The following is a 6,000-nucleotide window of genomic DNA, read 5'->3' as shown; positions in this document are numbered from 1 at the left end:
TTGGAGAGAGACATAATATCTTCTATTAGACCAACTGATAGAATAAAGACTTAGTGCCTTTAATTACAGAGCGCTTTCTCCAGGTAAAATTGGTTTACAAGTCTATAAGAAAAATAAATTTTAAATTTTAACCTCTGAGAACCTTGATATCAAGGGCCTTCAAGAGACAAGATGCTGTCTAGTGGCATATTGTTACATGAGTAAGTCAACTATCGAATTCATGAGAGAAAGGGAATAGCTGTCAATGCAATTTCAATCATTTAAGGAAATAAAACTGTTAATTTTTACTTAAAGGTACTGAGATCTTATCACTTTCTCCTCAATAGTTTTCATGTAATAATTTTGTAGCACAGCTGATTTGCTTGTCTGAATCAAGCTCAGAACAACCATGGGATGCTTGAATGGAACAACAGAATCATGAAACGGTTGAGGCTGGAAGGGACCTCCGGAGGTCATCTGGTCCAAACTTTCTGCTCAAGGAGGGCCACCCACAGCCAGTTGCCTAGGACCATGTCCATATGGCTTTTGACTATCTCCAAGGAGAGGGACTTCACAACCTCTCCAGGACGTCTGTGCCCCCACAGTAAAAAAGTAGGTTTATAAACTGCTGTATTGTGATGCTGTTAATAAATAAGGTAGAATTTCCCAGAAAAGTTTATTAAGAGTCTTTTTAGAACACATCAGTTGGACCAGAGAACAGTCAAAGAATATTTCTTAAGAGAAATGTGTAACTGTAAACAAAGGCAAATCTATACAAGAATTTAAATGAGCTCTGCACTATGCAAGGGAAGAACTCAGAATACAATCAAAACATTTATGAGATGCTATTTCTCATTTTTCATGCTAGCCATTCAAGTTGTTAGTTAGAGACCATGTCTTCAACAAGGCAACTTTTGCTTGTTTACAAAATTAAAAACCTCATCACATTTATCAATGGATGATGAAAAGCAAACTAAAGTGAATATGCAAAGTGCACTTAAGAACTCAGGCACTACTATAATCTAACTTCTTTGTATCCTTCTCAAAACAGCAACTGAAAAGCAGGCCCTCATGCAATTTCTGATGTTTTATTTTATTTCTCTTGACAGCAAAAGTTCCTAATCTGATCCATTTGCAATTTACTTCAATGCTTCACATAACATTTTATCTTAACAAGGAAGCTAATTTGCAACAACTGTATGTTGACCAGTTTGGACAAGTCAGAATTAATAGAAACTGCATTGTGAACATTTTGAAAAACATCTCTTTTAAAGTATTTTTCACTTTTTTTTTTTATTTGAAAGATATTCTTTTTGAAGAAGTGTTGCATGCATCTTTGAGGAAAAATTGCTGCTATACAAGATAAGTAGGTGTTTTCTTGGTAATCAAAGCAAATAACATCTCCAGTGGACATGAAACAGTGTTCTGACACTTGGAGATGCACATACACCCACAAGAACATGAATAGAGCCAACAGCGCCTCTAACAGAATGATCCCATTTTCTGAAAGTTCCCAGATGGTTCTGAAGAGAAGCACCACAAACCACTCATGTGGCTCATTAGCAAAATCCCAGGATTAACTGGTACAGGGAGGCCCTGTACCACAGGATGGGATGGAGCCTGCAAAATGATTTTAAAAATATGAGAAAAGACACCAGATAGAACAGGTTCTCTTTAAAAACAAACATAATACAAACTAAAAAACAAATCGTGAAGGAGTGGTGTTGATCTCCACTGTAACAAACGCAACACTAAGTTTCGTGTGAGCTCCTCACTTCCAGGTAATGACACATATAGAAGAGGTTTCCTAGCTATAAGCAGTCCCTGAAGAGCCTCTTCAATTCAATTCTCAAAATAATCCATATATCTTCCATGAAAGCACATCCTTTTAAACCTGGATCACTTAAAACAGTATATGGAGAAATTGAATTTTTGTTAGGGTTCCCATAGCTCTCTTTAAACACAGATCTACATCCATGTGAACAGCACACCAAGCTCTGAGCTTCATTCATACTACATTTACATAATACACACAATTATTCTGTACATTTTCATATTACAATACAGAGATCTTCTACAGAATGAAATTTCTTTTAATTTATGTTGAAATTTCCTGTAAATCACATTGTGACAGCTGAATAGCTTTGAAAATTCCATGTCCTATTTTTCTGACCTGCACTGGCACTCCTTTAACCTAAAAATTTCATTACTTGATGACTGCAGTTATTCTCAGGAGAAAAAAACCTGAGATTCATGTACATTCTCTTGCATAGCTAGAATAACTTGCTGTTGCTTCCTTCTTGATTAAGTTTTCTTCACTTCTTAACTACTTCCCTCTGATAAAGGCACCACATAATAGAGCAGGAAACTTCATTTCACTTCCTTAGCATTCTTTGATTAAGATTTCTTTTGCCTATGTTAGTTACTGTATTCTTTTCTTGATGCAGTAATCAGAAGACATCTCAGCAAAAGTTTATATGCTGTAAAAAAAGTGCACAAGCCACATGATTATGTTTTGTTGTAACCAGGAATCTTTACAATTTTCTGTCTATACCAGTTTGTTTAATATTTTTTTTAATGTTTGCTTAATAGATAAATAACTCTTCATTCTCTGCTGAAACCTCATAAAAGGCAAATAGTACTACCACCTCTTATATACAGATATCATTTTATAAAGAGTCCAGTGAGATTTGAGTCTAGTATTTTTGAGTGAAAGGTAAACAGCTTCATTCTGTGAGGATGTCTAGGTTTATGTCTTCGGCAGTGGGAAGGAAGGATCTGTTTTATAACTACTAATAAACTCCTTAGCAAGGAGAAAGGACAACACAAAGAGGGTAAAATGTTGTGGGTATTTATCAGGTTTTGTAGAGAGTAGAAATCTTAGAGCAACTAAGCAATTTTGTCTCCAGCATTGAGGATACAAACACAATGTGTATATCCTTGCTCTTTTTCTTGGTAATATTTCAGTCCACATGGTAGCGCAACTAAAGCATGCTTCCTTTAAAACTTGTGAAAATTATCTATGTAACATGGTAATGAAACCAATCACCAGTACTCAATAAAAGAAATACTATGTAGGGAGAGCACTTGCTAAGACAAAAATATTGATCAGTGTTGACAGTGTCAAAATATTGACAGAAGTCATTCACTTCAGGGTCATTTGCTCCAAATGACAGATAGATCAGAATTCCTTCACATTGTGAATACCCATGCTTTCTAGACTACTACCTTCAAGTATCATCCACATAAGAGCATGGAAAAATTCTCAGAACTCTCCATTTTGGAATTAATAATAATAAAACACCTCAGAGTAGTAACCATCATACTATGAGGTATGTTCTTCGTTTACAGATAGCAAAACCAACTCAAGTTTGCAAGTCAGTAAAAAAAGGGTGTTAAACTGCTATTCAAAAGACTGAGAATAATGACCCAAGCTTCAGATTTTTTTAATAAGCTGATATTCCCTACTCGCAGACCTGATTTTATCATACTAGAGGAAATAAAGAAACATAAGCAGATTAAGAGGCAATGTCTGCTTCTCATGTCTGCCTATAATAGCTTTGCAATCCTTTTCTCTATCCTTCTGACAAGGCTACTGCACTAGCTGTTCTTCAGTAACATCAGGTGCCCAGGTTGGGATTCGTAGAGTGTGGGGCTCTGACACCTTCTCAGCCAGAGGCAAAGCCTGTCTGAAACTGCCATCTCCTTCCCACACCCTTTTGGCTCTTGGCACCACCCCTCCCAGCCGCTCCTGGCCTCACCAGCTGCTCCCCTTCACCCTGCGCTCATGCCCTGAGCTACAGACTACCACTCCTTGTGCTTTCAGCTCCTCAGTCAGGACAAGTGTTAAGAACAATCTGTCTCCTGCCTCCTGGAGATCCCTAAACACTCCTGTTTCTCTGATTATTCCACACAATTTATGGTTGCATTTCACAATGCAGAGTCATATCAGATGGGTGCAAATGACAAGTCAGATCCAAGATCAATCCAGCAAATCCAGCCATGAGGTGAGGGAACAGGGCTAGGCACTGGCTTGACCAGTAACAGTCAGTACTGGGGGCCCTGGGATGAGTGAGAATGAGTCTCCTGGCTCCTTTGGAGGGGGAAAGGTTAGGCAGGACCAAGAAGGGCTATTAATTTTCCTTTCTTAGGGTTGTAGATTTAGGATGCTGGGATTGCAAGCTGCTAAAACATGGGTGGTCATGAACTTCAAGAACATTTAAACACAACTGGCATGCTCGGTCTTTCATTTGTGATAGTAAATTGTATAACTATCAACTTTCACCACCTATTTAGCACACTTCCCTTTTTAAACAAAAATGTGTACAAAAAAATAATCCCAAATCCCACCTATAAAGTAAACATGTTTCATGATTGCTCACTGGAATATCTTCAATTATCTCTCATTATCTCCACCATATGTCAGCAGCAGAGCTCGTACTGGGCTCCAAACTACTCGAAAGAAAGATTCATGTCCCTTTTAGACCTCAGCCATCAGGCCTATCCTAATCACTACTGAACCATATTATTCATGGCATGTTCCATGTTCTGAATGTTTTTTTTCATCAACAAAATAATGACAAGGCATGTTACAGAATTATCCCAGACAGATAAAGTATTTTACGATGTAAAATTTATAAACGTGTCATATATATTTTCATATATATTTTCTCCTGCAACAATCCATGTTCTTAAGTCACAAATTGAGCATTCACTGATTTTTCTCATTTTTCACAGAAACATGTAGGAATATTGTGAACTACGTGAGAAAAGTTGCAGGCCTCAATTCACAAGGAATTTCTGGGCTGTCATACCCAGGTTTTAAGAATCCAACTGGAAATTAAATCCTTAAACCTCATACTTAGTCATTTTACCTCTTTATTTGGTAAAAAATCAGGCAAGTCTCAGTAATCCTCCTAATACCTAAACATTACAGAGACAGAGGCATGTCTGAAATCCGTCTCTTCCTGAGATTGGTCTTATTTCTGTGTTAGGGATTCACAGCCTGAACTTGTTCCTGCACTTTGATTCCTTTGGATCTATCTTTTGTGTAACACAGCTGTTTCATGCTTTTACTTTTAAAACACAGAGGAGCCTTCTCTGCAGCTTGAGACAAAATAAGACCACATCTCTCATCTACTGCAAAAGTGCTGCAGTCGACAAGCCGAGAGGTCTCATTATCCCCTGGCAAATTTGTGTCATTATGTAGCACACAGTGCAAGAGTGATAGTGCCAGAAGGAGACTAAGGCTGAGGTTTGGTAGTGAGGGATTGCAGTTGCTTTTCATGTTGTTGTTGCTAGTTCTGAACAGCTTGTGGATTAAAGAGCCATTTGTCACTGAACACTGCTTTAATCAATACTGAAAAGCATATACTGTATTAATGTCAATATCTTGATTGACTTTCAAACTGTTTAATGTAAATTTCTTTTAGTTGCCACAAAAAATACCTTGCTGTGAGTGGGTATATATTTTTCTCCTTCTGATGTTTTAGAATTTTAGAGTACCACTGCTACTGAGATCTTCATTAAGTTCTTCACATGACTTCTTAAAGCAATCATTTAAAAGATACCAGTCAAAACCTGGGTTGGAGCTCTATGTGCAAAATGATACATTTTTATTTGCTCATAAAATTTCAGGCTATCCATCTGCTTGAAAACTTGTGTAACTTCTGTCATCGACTTCAGCAAATATTGCTGAAAAAATGTGATCTTTACTTAAGATTTCATCACTGCTTTATATTAGAAGATTTACGTTTTTCAATAAATAATTTTCCACCTACAAAACATGATTTGCCACTAGCAGAATAACTTGAAAAGCATATCTATTTCTGATGGTAAATCTATACCATGAATACCTTTTTTCTTTAAATCTTCACAGAATTATGGTAGCATCTCTTTTTGCACTCCATCAGTACAGAGAATGAAAATGGGGTTTCTTCATGATTTATGCATTCATCTGTTTGTCACAGAATCATTTGAAGAATTAAGAGCAGTCAAATCACATTGGAACTAACATTTTCA

Source organism: Pipra filicauda, unplaced genomic scaffold, assembly GCF_003945595.2.
Source record: "Pipra filicauda isolate LSUMZ 115617 unplaced genomic scaffold, ASM394559v2 scaffold41_size5083284_pilon, whole genome shotgun sequence".
NCBI classification, from domain to species: domain Eukaryota; kingdom Metazoa; phylum Chordata; class Aves; order Passeriformes; family Pipridae; genus Pipra; species Pipra filicauda.
The sequence above is the reverse complement of the archived record's forward strand: the minus strand, read 5'-3'. Positions refer to the sequence as shown.